The sequence below is a fragment of the Pseudophryne corroboree genome, chromosome 1 (assembly GCF_028390025.1).
Source record: "Pseudophryne corroboree isolate aPseCor3 chromosome 1, aPseCor3.hap2, whole genome shotgun sequence".
In the NCBI taxonomy this organism is placed as follows: Eukaryota; Metazoa; Chordata; class Amphibia; order Anura; family Myobatrachidae; genus Pseudophryne; species Pseudophryne corroboree.
In genome coordinates this window covers 721,012,639-721,029,970 of record NC_086444.1, presented here as the reverse complement: position 1 = coordinate 721,029,970, position 17,332 = coordinate 721,012,639, and the positions used below count along the sequence as shown (strand labels likewise).

General features: G+C 46.3%; 1 pseudogene; it reads right to left on the bottom strand.

Moving 5' to 3' along the window:
- Positions 1-16,360: 16,360 nt before the first annotated feature.
- On the bottom strand, positions 16,361-16,479 carry LOC134945193 (5S ribosomal RNA; annotated as a pseudogene).
- Between the last annotated feature and the right edge of the window lie 853 nt (positions 16,480-17,332).

Genomic DNA, 17,332 nt, shown 5'->3' with positions numbered 1-17,332 from the left:
ATGCTACCGTATTTACTCATACCATGCGTTACTACGCAGGACTTCGTGAGCCAATATACGCAACCTGCGGGCATGCGCACGCACGGCAGAACAAGCACACGCACGGAGGCCAATCTGTGTGGTGTTTGCACGTGATGCGTGTGGGTATAATATTTTTTACTTCGACAGTCCACCCTTTGGCAGTAAACAATAACTGCCACACATAACTAATAATACTGAAAATATTACATTTACAATATGTAAAAAAATCTGGGTAACAGGGGAAGAGTTGTAGGTGGGAAATGTATAGCCTAGTGGGATAGGAAAAAGCGTGTATGTATGAGTAAATGTCTGAGGGGCATGTATCATCGTGCCGTATATGTTCTAAGTAAGCTTCGATGTACTGCGAAGTATACATTAAATCCTTCTCATCCCGTATTAAGGGTCTGTACATGGGCAAACAAGCACTACCGAGCTCTTTCTAAGCAAAGGCCATTAGCCCTCTCCTTTCCGGCTTCTTATACCAACAAATGGGGAGCACATTTATCTGATGATACATGTGGGGAAGACGTATGTGTATGCTATTATGTGTGGAAAACATTTATCGACTATGTGTGTCATTCACTGAAGATTGCAAAGATGAGAGTAAGACACACAAAAAATAAATTTACACAAATTTGGGTATTCTGAAGTCCTTTCCGGTTTGATGTCTCTGGGTAGAGGGGAAAACAGAAAAATGGTGAAAGAAACAGGCCATGAAATTCATTTACAATCCTTACCACAACACTGTTTCTATGGATGAGTCATAAATCAAATCTGCCGCTGTTACAACGCCCTCGCTCCTTAGACTCATCAAATTTTTCATATGTTTGCGCCGCGTCAAAATTCGAACACATCTGAATATCAGACCAATAATTATGACGACACCCAGGATACAAAGGAGAAACTTACCCACACTTGCAATTACATTTCTCATACGTCCTAGAGGATGCTGGGGTCCACTTCATGACCATGGGGTATACACGGTTCCGCAGGAGCCATGGGCACTCTTAAGACTTCAATGGGTGTGAACTGGCTCCTCCCTCTATTACCCTCCTCAAGACCTCAGTTTTAGAAATGTGCCCAGGCACTCTGGATGCACTCTGAGGAGCTCTACTGAGTTTCTCTGAAAATATTTTTTTTATTTTCAGGGAGAACTGCTGGCAACAGACTCCCTGCTTCGTGGGACTGAGGGGGCAGAAGTAGGAACCAACTTCCTGAAGAGTTTCATGGCTCTGCTTCTGGCTGACAGGACACCATTAGCTCCTGAAGGGTACTGAACGCTAGCCGTGTCTAGATGCTCACTCCCACAGCACGCCGTCACCCCCCTCGCAGAGCCAGAAGTCAGAAGGTGAGTATGAGAAGATAGATGCTGCAGACCTTCACTGGCTCCCCTTCCCTTTCAGAATCCATTTCAAGTTTCTCACACTCGCTTACAAAGCCCTCACCCACTACTCTCCCATCTACATCTCTGACCTTATCTCCCTTTACACTCCCACCCGTCCTCTTCGCTCTGCTAATGCACGCCGACTCTCCTGCCTACGGATTACTTCCTCCCACTCCTACCTCCAAGATTTTTCACGTGCTGCACCACTTCTTTGGAATTCCCTACCTCTCCCCCTCAGACTCTCCACCTCTCTACAACACTTCAAACGATCTCTCAAGACCCACTTCTTCACCAAACCAAGCCAAATCCCATCCTAACCCTTTGTTCTACGCTCTCTATGTACCCCATCTGTGTCACCCCTGTCTGTCTACCCCTCCCCTTTAGAATGTAAGCTCTCACGAGCAGGGCCCTCTTCCCTCATGTGCTTATCCTTTCTTACTTTAATAATCTTCAACTGCACCACATCCAGCAGTCTTCTGCCACCTGATACTTATTCCAGTGTCATCTGCTGATGTAACTATATTTATTTACCCTGTACTTGTCCTATACTGTCATCAACTGTAAGTTGCTGTTTTCTGTTTGATTTTGTTTATGTATTCTGTAATTGGGCGCTGCGGAACCCTTGTGGCGCCATATAAATAAAGGATAATAATAATAGATCTACTAGCAACTAAAGTGACGGCTGAGGTACGGCGCGGCTGGCGGGAGCGCAGCGCACCATTGCTGCCCACACACACACACACAGCACTGCAGGGTGCAGGGCACGGGGGGGGGGGGGGGCGCCCTGGGCAGCAAATAATACCTCAAACTGGCGCAAAGGGGGCATAAGATGCAGCTGGCTTAGCCCTACCCCCGCCAGTATAAATATTAACATACATTGCTGAGTGAAAAACACCCATTGCCGGGGCGGAGCATCTTCCTCAGGCAGCCAGCACACTGCTCAGCGCCAACAAGTACAGGGTGCAAATAAGGGGGGCACAAAGCGTTTTGTGGTGCATTACAAGTGTGAATTACTGTAAAAGCGCTGTTTGTCTGTGGGCATTATGTACTTGTTGTCAGAAGTGGAGGAAAGGACCAGCGTTGTCTCTGCAGCCTGAGGAGAGAGAGGAAATGGCGCTGAGCAGTGTGCTGGCTGCCTAAGGAAGAAGCTCCGCCCCGGCAATGGCGCGTTTTTCATTCAGCAATGTATGTAAATATTTATACTGGCGGGGGTAGGGCTGTGCCAGCGGCATCTTATGCCCCCTTTGCGCCAGTTTTAGGGATTATTTGCTGCCCAGGGCGCCCTCCCGTGCCCTTCACCCTGCAGTGCTGTGTGTGTGTGGGCAGCAATGGCGTGCTGCGCTCCCGCCAGCCGCGCCGTACCTCAGCCGTCACTTTTGTTGCTAGAAGATCTATCTTCTCATACTCACCTTCTGACTTCTGGCTCTGGGATTGTGAACTGGCTGCTCCTATACTGTGTCCCTCTGACAGATTTTACTGTGGGTCTGTCCCCTTATAAGTCCCAGTATGTCTGTGAGTGTGTGTTGTACACGTGTGAAAGACATGTCTGAGGCAGGGAGTTCCTCTCCGGAGGAAGGCATTTTAGGGACACAGAGTTATAATGTGGTGGCGCTGCCGGCACACCAAGAGCCTGCATGGGTGAAAGAAATACGTAATAGTGTGCATCATATCAATAGGAGATTAGATAAGTCTGAATCTCATGCTGACTGCTGGAGAATATCTGTGGAGGATGTGATTTTTCAGGGCTCTGTTCTTCCATCCGCAGGCGACCCCTCTGGGTCACATAAGAGACCATTTGCAAATATTGTGAATACTGATACCGACACGGACACTGTGTCGACCATAGTGACTCCAGAGAAATAGATCATAAATTGGCAAAAAATATACAATATATGATTGTAGCTATAAGGGAAGTTCTGGAAGTCACGGAAGCCACTCCTGTTCCTCAAGAGAAGGCTTATTTCTATAAAGAAAATAAATCCAAGGTCACTTTCCCGCCTTCCCACGAGCTTAATACTCTCTTTGAAGGGATGTGGGTGATTCGCAAAAAGAAATTTCGTATTCCCAAGAGAATTCAGATAGCTTATCCTTTCCCGGTGGAGGACAGGAAAAATGGGAGTCACCCCCTGTGGTAGACAGTGCACTGTCCAGGTTGACAAAGAAGGTAATTCTCCCTGCACCTGGCACGACTTCACTAAAGGAGCCAGCAGACCACAAAATGGAGACTACTTTGAAATCCATTTATGTTGCCAATAGTACGCTGCTCAGGCCCACAATTGCTTGCACGTGGGTGAGTCGCGCTATTGAAAAATGGTCAGACAGCGTGTCATCAGAAATTGACACGATTGATAAAGATACTCCTTAAGTTAGGGAATATCAAAGACGCTGCTGCATACATGCTAGAAGCGATGAAAGATATTGGACTCTTGAGTTGAGCAGTATCGGCTCGGTGGGCATTGTGGATTCGCCAGTGGAACGCGGATGCGGATTCCAAAAGAAATATGGAGGCTCTCCCATATAAAGGTGAGGCCTTATTTGGCGATGGACTGGATGCGTTAGTCTCGGCGGCTACCGCAGGTAAGTCGACATTTTTGCCCTCTGCGCCTGCACCGGCAAAAAAGACATATCACCCGCACATGCAGTCCTTTCAACCCAATAAATACAAAAAAAAAAGGTTCCCCTTTCTTTGCAGGTAGGGGAATGGGAAAGAAGTCCACAGCGGCTCCAGGTTCCCAGGAGCAGAAGTCTACCCCTACTTCTGCCAAATCTTCAGCATGACGCTGGGGCTTCTTTGCGGGAGGCCGCTTGGGTGGCGGCACGTCTCAAACTGTTCAGCCAAGGTTAGATTTTGTCTGGCCTGGACCCCTGGGTTTTGCAGATAGTATCCCAGGGGTACAAGCTGGAGTTTCAAGACGTTCCCCCATGCCGATTTTTCAAATCGACTTTGCCAGCTTCTCTTCCAGAAAGAGAAGCAGTAACAGCGGCAATCCAAAAATTATGTCGGGATCAGGTTATAGTCCTGGTACCTTTGTCACAACAAGGGGAAGGGTTTTATTCAAGCCTTTTTGTAGTTCCGAAGCCGGACGGCTCGGTCAGACAGATCCTAAACCTAAAAATTCTAAATCTCTACTTGAAACGATTCAAGTTCAAAATAGAATCACTGAGGGCAGTGATTTCCAGTCTGGAGGATGGGGACTACATGGTGTCTGTAGACATAAAGGATGCTTACCTGTATGTTCCCATTTATCTTCCTCACCAGGCTTATCTGAGATTCGCGGTTCAGGATTGCCATTACCAATTCCAGACGTTACCTTTCGGTCTCTCCACGGCGCCGAGGGTATTCACCAAGGTGATGGCGGAGATGATGGTTCTCCTGCGTAAAAAAGGAGTCAATATAATTCCTTTATCTAGACGATCTCCTGATAAAGGCGAGATCCAGGGAGCAGTTGTTACAAAACATCACACTCTCCTTGTCAATACTCCAACAACACGGTTGGATCATAAATTATCCAAAGTCACAGTTGGAACCGACGACAAGATTGTCTTTTCTCGGGACGATTCTGGACACAGAGTTCAGAGAGTATTTCTTCCGGTGTAAAAGGCTCTGGAAATCCAGAAAATGGTAAAACAGATATTGAAACCATCAAGTGTGTCGATCCATCAGTGCATTCGATAGTTGGAGATAATCCTGTCGTCAAAAGCCAGGATTTCGCTCCTGTGGTGGCTACACAGTTCTCACCTACTAGAGGGATGCAGGTTCGGGATTCAGGACTGGGTCCTGGTAACCACGGATGCAAGTGTCCGAGGCTGGGGAACTGTCACTCAGGGGGAAAGCTTCCAAGGAAAAAGGTCAAGTCAGGAAGCCTGCCTTCACATAAACGTGCTGGAATTGAGAGCCATTTACAGTGGCCTTCAACAAGCGGTACATCTTCTTCAAGATCATCCCGTGCAGATCCAGTTGGACAATGTAACAGCAGTCGCATACATAAACAGGCAGGGCGGAACAAAAAGCAGAGTGGCAATGGCAGAGGTGACGAAGATCCTTCTCTTGGCAGAAAGACATGTAAAGGCTCTGTCGGCAATTTTCATTCCGGGAGTAGACAACTGGGAAGCATACTTCCTCAGCAGACTCGATCTCCATCCAGGAGAGTGGGGCCTCCACCAAGAAGTCTTCGCAGAGGTGACTAGTCTTTGGGGAGTTCCTCAAGTAGACATGATGGCATCTCATCTCAAAACGAAGCTTCAGAAATATTGTTCCAGGTCGAGAGACCCTCAAGCAATAGCAGTGGATGCGCTAGTGACCCAGTGGGTATTCCGGTCAGTGTATGTCTTCCCTCCACTTCCGCTGATCCCAAAAGTTCTCAGGATCATAAGAAGAACAAGGGTTCGAGCAATCTTCATTGCCCCAGACTGGCCAAGGAGGGCTTGGTACCCAGATCTTCAGGAGTTGCTCATAGAAGATCCTCGGCATCTTCCTCTTTGCGAGAGCCTGCTGCAGCAGGGGCCGTGCGTGTATCAAGACTTACCGCGGCTATGTTTGATGGCATGGCTGTTGAGCGCCGGATCCTAGCCCGAAAGGGTATTGCCAAGGAAGTCATCTCCACCCTTATTCAGGCCTGGAAAGGAGTAACGTTGAAACATTACCACCGTATTTGGAGAAAATATGATGAGTTTCAGTTGGGACGTTTTCTCCATTTTTCTGCAGGCTGGTGTGGAGGCGGGCCTCCGATTGGGGTCAATCTTGGGGTCAATCAAGGTCCAGATTTCAGCCTTGTCAGTGTTCTTCCAAAACCAATTGGCCTCTCTTCCAGAGGTTCAGACCTTCGTGAAAGGGGTTCTGCACATCCAGCCTCCATTTGTGCCTCCAGTGGCACCATGGGACCTTAATGTAGTGTTGCAGTTCCTTCAATTGGATTGGTTTGAGCCTCTACAAGAGATAGAGTTGAAGTTTCTCACTTGGAAAGTGGTGATGCTTTTGGCATTGGCATCTGCACGGCGGGTGTCTGAATTAGGGGCCTTGTCCCACAAGAGCCCTTATCTGATCTTCCATGAAGATAGAACAAAGTTGCGAACTCGTCAACATTTTCTTCCAAAGGTGGTTTCATCTTTCCACATAAACCAACCTATTGTGGTGCCAGTGGCTACTGACACGTTCACTGAGTCAAAGTCTCTAGATGTGGTTAGGGCTTTGAAGGTTTATGTCGCTAGAACAGCTCGAATACGGAAAACAGAGTTCTTGTTTGTCCTGTTTGCTCCCAACAAGATTGGGTGTCCTGCTTCCAAGCAGGCTATTGCACGTTGGATCAGAGGTACGATACAGCACGCTCATAGTATGGCTGGATTGCCGTTGCCGAAGTCGGTGAAGATCCATTCCACTAGGAAGGTGGGCTCATCCTGGGCGGCTGCCCGGGGGGGGTCTCGGCATTACAACTTTGACGAGCAGCTGCTTGGTCGGGGTCAAACACATTTGCAAAATTCTACAAGTTTGACACCTTGGCCGATGAAGACCTCAAGTTCGGGCAATCGGTGCTGCAGGGTCATCCGCACTCTCCCGCCCGTACTGGAGCTTTGGTATAAACCCCATGGTCATGAAGTGGACCCCAGCATCCTCTAGGACGTATGAGAAAACAGGATTTTGATACCTACCGGTAAATCCTTTTCTCCTAGTCCGTAGAGGATGCTGGGCACCCGTCCCAGTGCGTACTTTGCCTGAAGTTTTGCTATTACAGTTACACAAGTTGTGTTATATTAGTTCAGCATGTTGCTGTCATTGATTCATGCCTGTTGGCGTGTGTTCTGTTGAATGCCATGTTGAGCGGCATGGTTGAGGTGTGAGCTGGTATGTATCTCGCCACTAGTATTAAAGTAAATCCTTTCCTCGAAATGTCCGTCTCCCTGGGCACAGTTCCTATAACTGAGCTCTGGAGGAGGGGCATAGAGGGGGAGCCAGTTCACACCCATTGAAAAGTTTTAAGAGTGCCCATGGCTCCTGCGGAACTGTCTATACCCCATGGTCATGAAGTAGACACCAGCATCCTCTACGGACTAGGAGAAAAGGATTTACCGGTAGGTACCAAAATCCTGTTTTTACACCCACTCTCCTATCCCAGAGAACCATTTGAGTGGGTTCAACCATGATGCCCAGCCTATCAATTCATTACCCACAGCCATCAAGGTAAGGTTGTGTTTCCTTCTGAACTCCCACTTCAACTGTAAGATCTCGTCCAACTTTTGATCGATGATCTCTGTTGGGTCTTCTGTACTGTTCGTAATATACGTACAGCACTTCACACCATATTGAGTTGCCAGAGTAACACAGTACCCACCTGTCACAGCCGTGACGTAATTCAAGACCATCCTGTGCTGGACCAGTTCCTTCTTGTAGGCCTGTAGCTCCCTACCCGTATACCTGAAGGTGTCATCATACATCTCGGTGATATTATGTATCAAGTTCGCCAGCGCATGGATGTACTTCTAATTTATAATTCCTCTGGCAGTATGGGTGATATCTAATGCGAGAAGAATTTGAATCCCGGTGGATTCATGGATCAAATCAGAGGCTGCGGACTCTGTCCTATCTATGATATGTATCTTGACAATGTGTTCATAATGTGTATGAGTATAAGGAGTCTGAGTGTTGTGGTGAATGTCTTTCATTTTGTCATGTGCAATGGTCATAACCTCTGGTAGTACTCTGCCGATATAACACAACCCTTCAGAACTCGGAGTAAGCCACTTGTACGCTTTCCTTCCACATATGAAGTAGGCATCATCTGGAAGAACATAAGGGACAAAATGCAACAAAACCATATCACAGATTTTTCTTATAAAGAAACCGGTCCCCAGTTCTCCCATTTGCTCAGTACAAGTATCGGGCTGGATGATGTGGGCACAATACCCCTGCAACACTTTTCCAGCCCACATGTTTTTGATCCCACGTGTATATACCTGTATCGAAAATACTTCCCACTTGTGGCTATCTTACGTACAAGTTCGGAGTTGATGGGTACTTTATCAGCTCTATGTGAGAAGGTCATTGTCTGGTTATTCCATGTCACTTCCCAATTTCCTGGTTTCTGGAAATTGGACACGTTAAAGCACAACAGTGACCTATCTACATGGTATTGGTGGAGCTTCAAGCTAGGGGGCCTAGATATGTTGAATTTCTTGACCACCGGTTTCCCCCCCCCGTAATTCGAGTACCTCATCTATTGTTAAAGGGTATGGCACTAATCCCAACTTACTCTGTCCTTGAGGTACTTGTGAGCACACCCAGCATTCTGTTTGGTTTAAGACTGTACCCACTAATGAGTGGTAATCACTCAAAGGATGTCCGCCAATGTCGATATTAGTGTTTGACTGACATCTCTGGATGCACCCATCTTCGACTATGTTTTCGCAATACCTACATATGCAGTATTCATCAGACAATAACCCTTCACATTGCCTCCGAGTTCCGTGACTACCAGATCTCTTACTGATACCAGCTTTGACCAAAGTGATGCGCTGATCCTGGGGTCCTACGAATCCATCCTCTCCATCAGAACCCATTCCAGATCCTTGCTCGACGTCTCGGGTGCCCTCACAAAAACAAATTGTCCTGATCAAAAACAGTCACAAGAAAAAGCCGGAACAGTCTCTTGGTGTGGATCCATTTTGTTAAGGAGCAAAAATAGGATAAGGGGAAAAAAAAAGAAAAATGCAGTGGGGGGGGGGGGGATTTTTTTTTTTACAACAACCGTCCTTGATTTTGCAGCTCTCCACGCTCAGGTGCTGTCCAACAGTCCTGCCTCTCAGCTTTCCCGGAATAGATTCTCCAGTGATACGAGGTTCTCTTCACCTTTCTCTTTGTCACGAGTTGTCTCTGGGTCAGCCACCTTATTGCAGTGGGACGAGTGGACCCAAGTCTCTCTCTCGGCAACCATTAGTGCTGTCGTGCTGGTCAACAAAACTTGATATGGTCCTTCCCGCCTGAGCGTAGAAAATTTCGAATCATCACATAATCCCCAGGCTCAATGTCATGACAATTACTGTTTGGTAGGTCAGGAATAGCCAGTTTTAGATTCCTTTGCTGGTTTCTCAGTTGTTGCCTCATCCCAACCAAATATTGCACAGTCATCTCATTATTGCACTTCAAATCATCCTGGGGGTCTATCATTACATGGGGTTGTCGTCCAAAAAGAACTTCGAAGGGTGATAAGTTAAGCGATGACCTGGGAGTGGTTCTGATGCTGTACAACACTAGTGGCAATGCTTCTGGCCACAACAGTCCAGTTTCAGCCATCACTTTGCTCAGCTTGTTCTTAATAGTACTCTTCATTCTCTCCACCTTCGCACTGGCCTGTGGCCGGTATGAAGTATGCAGCTTACTATTAATACCCATCAGTTTGCACATGACCTGAAAGACTTCACCTTTAAAATGGGTGCCCCTATCACTTTCAATCATTTTAGGGATACCATATCTACACACAAATTCCTGCACGATTTTCTTTGCAGTGAACACGGCAGTATTTGTGGCAGCGGGGAATGCTTCTACCCAGTTTGAAAAGACATCGGTACATACTAATACATACTTTAAATTCCTACAGGGTGGTAACTGTATGAAGTCGATTATTTGTATTACCTGGAAAGGTCCGTCTGTAGGAGGGATATGGGATGGCTCCGTTGGTATTGTCTTACCAATATTCTTCCTCAATCAAGTAAGACATGTCATTGCTTTCTTACCTGCATGAGAAGAGAACCCTGGTGCACTCCAGTAGGCTCTTACCAACTTGCACATACCTTCCTTGCCCAGATGAGTCAGACCGTGTGCCGCCTCAGCTAGGCTTGGGAGATATGCCCTGGGGGGCCACTGGCTTACCTTGTCCATCTGTCCAAAGTCCTGAGGACTCCTGACCATATCCCTTTGCCTTCCAGACTGCCTTCTCCTGTAGGGAACACAAATTATGTAGTTCAATTAATTGTTGCATGTTTACCATGTTAAATGTCATCAGTTGGGTGATGTTAGTTTGTATGATGGTGCTTGTTGCTGATTTTGCAGCTTCGGCCGCCCGGCTGTTACCAAGTGAAATTGGTTGTAAGTGTGTGCTTTACACTTGATAACAGCCACTCTGTCCAGTTCCTGTATGGATGTCAGAAGCCTCTTGATGTATGACGCATGCGCTACAGGTGTGCCAGCTGCCGTCATGAAATTTCTGAGGCGCCACAGGGCCTCAAAATCATGCACCACTCCAAAGGAGTACCTAGAGTCTGTGTGTATATTAGCTAACTTACCCTTTGCCAACTCACATGCTCTGGTCAGTGCTACCAGCTCAGCGACTTGTGCTGAGTGAGATGGGCCAAGGGGTTCAACTTCTATGATACCTTTGTCATCTACAACTGCGTAGCCGGTGCACAGGTCTCCCGATTCCATCTGTCTGTGGCAACTACCGTCAGTGTAGAAGGTAAAGTCTACACTTTCCAGTGGGTTGTCACTGATGTTAGGTCTCGCAGTGAAAGTCTGATTCCATACAATCATGCGTATCAGTGTCTGCACTAAATCCTCCTTCACCATCATTCTCATCCTCCACCCTTTGTGCATGACCAGGCACACTTGGCAAGTAAGTTGCAGGATTTAGTGTGCTGCACCTCTTTATGGTGATGTCTACAGGGGCCATCAGTGATAGTTCCCACTTTGTAAACCGAGCGGATGAGACATGTCTGGTTTGAGCGGAGTTTAGCAAGGCTGATACTGCATGTGGTGTATGAATGGTCAGGTCGTGTCCTAACACTACGTCTTCGCTTTTACTTACCAACAAAGCTATAGCTGCAACACTTCGTAGGCAAGTGGGGAAAGACCGTGCTACAGTGTCCAATTGTGCTCTGTAGTAGGCTACCAGTCTGCTGGCATCACCATGTTTCTGTGTTAAGAACTCTGCCGCGCACCCAGCGCTTTCGGTACCATACAATTCAAAGGGTTTCTCGTAATCCGGCATCCCCAATGCTGGTGCTTGTGACAAACACTGTTTTAGTCTCTCAAACACCAGTTCGGACTCTTCTGTATGAGAGACCCATTCTGGTTTGTTCGAAGAGACCATTTCTTGCAAAGGTAGTGCCAGGATAGAGAACCCCAGAATCCAGTTCCGACAGTACCCACACATTCCTAGGAAAGTGCGGATCTGTTGCTGAGTTTGCGGCAGAGTCATGTCACGGATGGCCTGTATTCTGTCAGTGGTCGGGTGCCTAAGTGCTTGCGTCAAGCAGTGTCCCAAGTATTTAACCTTAGTCCGGCACAACTGCAACTTATCCTTTGAAACCTTGTGTCCTGTCTGGGAGAGATGAAACAGAAGCTGTTTAGTGTCTGCCAGGGACGACTCGAATGAGTCAGAGCACAACAACAAGTCATCAACATATTGTATTAGCACCGACCCACTCTCAGGTTGAAAAGATTGCAAACAGTCATGTAGGGCCTGGGAGAAAATACTTGGGCTGTCAATGAAACCTTGGGGAGGATGGGTCCAGGTATATTGTACTCCCCTGTAGGTGAAAGCAAAGAGGTATTGGCTGTCAGGGTGAAGAGGGACAGAAAAGAATGCAGAACAGAGGTCAATGACAGTGAAGAACTTGGAGGTGGAGGGAATCTGTATGAGGATGATGGCTGGATTGGGCACTACAGGGAATTGACTCTCAACTATCTTGTTTATCCCCCTTAGATCCTGCACTAGCCTGTAACCCCTCCCCCCACTCTTTTTCACAGGGAAGATGGGACTGTTGGCTGCGCTGGACGTCCTGACTAGGATGCCCTACTGTAGCAGCGTTCTATGATGGGGTATACTCCTAATTCTACCTCTGGTTTCAGAGGTTACTGGGGAATTTTTGGAGCTATCCTGCCACCTTTTATTTGTACTACTACTGGGGCTACATTTGCCATCAATCCAGTGTCCTGTCCATCTTTGGTCCAAAGGGAACCCGGTATTTGCAATATAATTTCTACCTGCGATGGACATGTGTCTATAACGGTGGAGTGTAACATTAGCCTTTGAGGGGTGTCTAATATATCTTGTACTTCCTGTGCATGGTTCTCAGGGATATCTAAGAACACACCCTCAGGGGTACAGTATATGACACACCGTATTTTACACAACAAATCTCTGCCAAGTAGATTAGTCAGAGCCGATGCAGCCAACAGGAAAGAATGTTTGGTATGCAACGGCCCTATCGTAATCTCTGCAGGTCTACTCAAAGGGTACTGCTGCACCTTTTCCGTTACTCCCATTGCCGAAATCATTTTACCCATGGTTGTTACACCTGTGGTGGAATTTAGCACTGATCTGGCCGCCCCTGTATCTACAAGAAAAGGTTGTGGTATGCCAGCTACATTGACCATGACCTCAGGTTCACCTCCAAGGCCAGCAATCAATTTCACTGGCTGCAGACTACAGGTATGACCTGACCTCTATTGTGTTGTGGGACCCTCCCGCAGAGCATTGGCAGCTACAATATGTGCGAGGGATAACTGTGGGTTTTTGGGGGTCTGCCAGTCCCTCCTCGATGGGTACCTCCTTGTTTCCCACTATGCAGTTCAAAATCCCTCCTATATGTTCCCTGATGCCGTCTATGTGTCTGGTACCGTGGTTAGTATTCTGGTCTAGGGGGTCTATATTTAGTATGTGTCCCATTACTCCTACAATCTTGAGCAAAGTGTCCCTCCTTCCTACAAATGTAACACAGTCTTGGTCTTCTCCAACCATCAGGGGTCTGGGGTTTAGGTTGGTTGGACATCCTTTCCAGCGCCTGTATACTTACCAGCATCAACCTATCCCCTTGCGACTCCCTGTGTTTAGTGATATTGCGGTCATGCTCAAGTGCAGACTCTCTCAGTGCAGCTACCGTGATACCTCTCCAATTTGGCAGAGAGGTCTGCACTTTGGTCCTCAATGCCTCCTTTAATCCGTCCATTAGTAGACAGCTACCTCCCTGTGGTTGGCATTTTCCTTTATATCCTCTATCCCAGTGTATCTAGCCATTTCCTGTAGTGCTCTATGGAAATACTTGGATGCCGTTTCACTTTCCTTCTGTCTTATGGAGAAAATTTTGTTCCACTTAACAACAGTAGGGAAATACAATCCTAATTGTATATTAATTTGCCTTACATTCTCCTGGGTGTACTCATCAGTGAGAGGCACTTCTACATCTAATTTGCAATCAGTTATGAATTTTGGGATGTCAATATTAGAGGGTAGACTCGCTCTTAGCACTATCTGCCAATCTTTGTTTGTGGGCTCATGGGCATTGCCCAATTCTTTAATAAATTTCTGGCACCCGACTAGATCTTTTCTGGGATCAAGGAATTCTGACATAATTGACCTCAGTTCTGTTCGGGACAACGGACAATGCATTGCAATGTTCCTGATGGGGGTTACTCCCTGATTATCAATTCTCCCATTGGGGACTGCAATCACCCTGACTGGGTTTAACTCAACCACTTCATTTCTGTTTGTCTCTATAATACGGGGAGCTATTGTCTCTGCAAATGGACGGTTCCATACTTACCGGTGGACACGACCTCACTTGCCCCTCCACTGGGGGGGCATCGCCACTGCTCTCACCGGTTGGGCCGTGCCCACCTGAGTGTCCTGTATGGTAACTGCAAGGGAGAGTGCTGATATCATGCTAGGCTCGTCATCTTCCTCACAAGCTTTGGGGAGAACTCAAAACAGGATACAACTTGCAGGGATTAGGGTTAATACACTGATTATGCATTTTGCTATCATTTCCCAATGTGCCATTTGTTGTAGCCGGTTTCTGTCCATCGACATATGATGGTGGTGATGCGCTCGCAGTCACATTCCTATTAGGTTTGGAACTTGCTGTGCAAGCAAGCTCCCTTTGCACATCTCCCTCTTGTTGCCACATATTTAAACAGTCGTTATGTCTGATCCTTAGTTTCCTAGACTTGATCAGACATATTCTATTCCTTACATTCTGCAGTACCTCTGGTTTAAAACTACCCATCCTAGGAAATGATGCCTTATACCCATTCATCACAAAAAAGCCTCTGTGCGTGGACCATACTTACCACACATTACTAACCTTGCGGACCCTCTTGGCCCTACTTCTTCAGCCTGAACCCTGGCTGCCGAACGCTTCTCACTTGTGCACTTGGCTCCCATTGTGGGCCTTTTATACACAATCCTCAAATGCACAAGGAAAAACAGTGAAAGTTCTTACCAAGTGCTTTTCACTCACTCCAGTCCCTGCTGGCCTGTACTACGACCCACTGTAAATAGTGGATTGCGATGTACCCAACTTTCAGACTGCTATCAGACCCTTCAGCACCGTAATTTCTTTCAGTGGAGGTTCTTTGGAATATTTTTCCTGAGAGTGTCAGTGAAAAATTTCTTTTCGGTATCTTTCCACTGGAATTTTTGTAGGATGAGCGATCACCATTTCCAGTGAATGTCCACCATGGAGATTTCCTGAAGAGCGAAAAACCCCTTTGTTTACACAATCACATCTGCGTATGCTCTACAAAGTGCATATGACACACCTGCGAAAAATAACGCAAATGGTATCACGTTGTACCACGTATAACACACGAACGTGCGGTCCAATCGCACAGCTTATAGATTCTTGTTATCTATAAGCACTACGATCACTGTCACGCTACACCTAGTTCACTTAGACCACCTAGTCCACTTTAGTCAATACGTAAGGTTGCGAACCTTGCGAACCTTTCACGCCGCGAGCACGCCACGTGTTCACAGTGCATTTGCACTTAAATATACCACACTATATCACGATAAATGTGAACAACAAAATACTACTGCTCACTAACACAACACACAATTGTTCCTTACACTCGCCAGAAGTCACCCACACAGGTGATCCTCTTTTGAGTGTATACCTAAATGTTTAGGCCGGAACTGCGTTTCGTGTTTTTTATAATTACTCCCTTAACACACTAACTCAAATATATATAGCAAATGAATGTATCCGATTTTACACAGATCTATAATGACTATTATAACATATGGCAACAATATGTGAGAATGTATGCAAAGTATCGGTACGCCTCGTGTACGCTTTCGCGCCAAAAGTTACACACAAATAATAAAGGGCTTTTTTCCTGTTTGTCCCTCGGGTTACACCAGCACCTCTAAAACTATACAGAACAGACGTGGTCTAACAACACAAGATGGTTTTAAACACAATGCAAGGTTACTTAAGATGCGTCTCCACCATTTGTTGATAGATCAAAGTCTGTTATGGCCTGCAAGTCTGTAAGTATGTGGTGTACCGGGCAAGTCCCCAATTGTTAAGTATGTTTAACTTACAAGAAGAAAAAGCAATACCTTAATGCACAAATGTGGAAAGGAGGGAATACCGCACAGGATATAGTAGATGTCAGAGAGTGATTTACTAAATACCAAAATCAAATGATTAAAAGAAAACGCTGTTTTCTAATTCTAATGTTGCTTGGTGGTGCACCCTGAGTCAGTATGGGAACATGAGACAATAAGGAGAAAAGAAGACTCTTTTGTGGGCGCACTCTTAACTTTAAACAAATATATAAATTAGTCAGAATAGATTAAAAATCAAGTTTTAATGGTTTCACAAAATTAAGATAGTCAGTGGTTCGTGAAGAAAATAACAGTCAAAAAGTGACAATGTATTCAAATAGCACAAAGTGCTGATACGAGATGGAAACTGAATTCCGGCTGACGGAATAAGTTCTGAATGTTGTAAGCAATGGCTTAAATATTAGACGGTACGTTCCAATGGTAAGCAAATCCCTGTTTTATGTTCCATGTCAGAGTATACAAATAATACAGTCTGGATACTGGTTTATCTTATGGCCAGTGTATATATCTCTCATATCCAGCCAATTTATGAAAGGAAAAGAAAAGAGTGGAAAATGAGATGGCAGTGTGAATCTTCTGTCAGTGTTAGACACTGTGTGTGCTAAACCAATGAGCTCTACTAAACTGAGTATTCCTCAATGGTCACCCACTTGAGTACTGACCCAGTCCAACACTGATTAGCTTCCGAGATCGAACGGCTTCGGGCGTTTCCAGTGTGGTATGATAGTAGAGAGAATGAACAATGATTGGAAGCACTGATGAGAGTTCACGAATTTACACAGTTATTCAGGACAGATGACAGAGATAAGCCAATAGGGGAAACCAGATGGATCTGCTGCCAATGTTAGACAGGGACGTGGCCCTGAATCAATGGTGAGAGTCCATGAAATGGAGAAAAGGGAGAAATAAGTAAGCAATGATACCAGTCTGATTTGACTGATGAGAATTTTTTCACAAAAAATCACAGTGGTGTATCCTGACTAGGAAAGGTCTATTAGGGTTCAGAGTAAATCACTGCCAATATCATAATACATGTACAATGGATAGTAAATTTTGATAATAGCAAAAATCAATGAATATTGCTGATATTGATGTAAATGATAAGGCTGGAAAAACAGCTTAATGCCTAAGAATCTGCCAGTATAACCTGATTCCAAAGTGGTAATGATAAGTTGCTCACATAAGCAAATGAAATTAAATGTCCAGCCAGTGCGGGCCACAATCTGCTGATATACACCATACAACCAAATTATTGTGATGAAGGTGTAAAAAAAATGATATTACCCGCGCTCGGTGTAAGGGTGGAATATCCCCTTGTACAATACTGTAGACCGTCTTGTTTCATGCAGGTGCCGCCGGCCTGGTGGAGACCCTAGCGTCTCGATCCGTGAGGGAGTGCAGGTGCCGCCGGCCTGGTGGAGACCCTGGCGGGTGCAGGAAGCCGTCCGCTGCTCAGATCAGTTCAGAGACGAGGAAGTCAGGAGAGGCGCAGAGCACAGGCAGGTATAGGAGAACGTCCGTTGCTCCGGTCAGCCAGGAAGAAGAGGGGTGATGTCGGAAGACGCGTTTCACCCGTCCGCCGGGC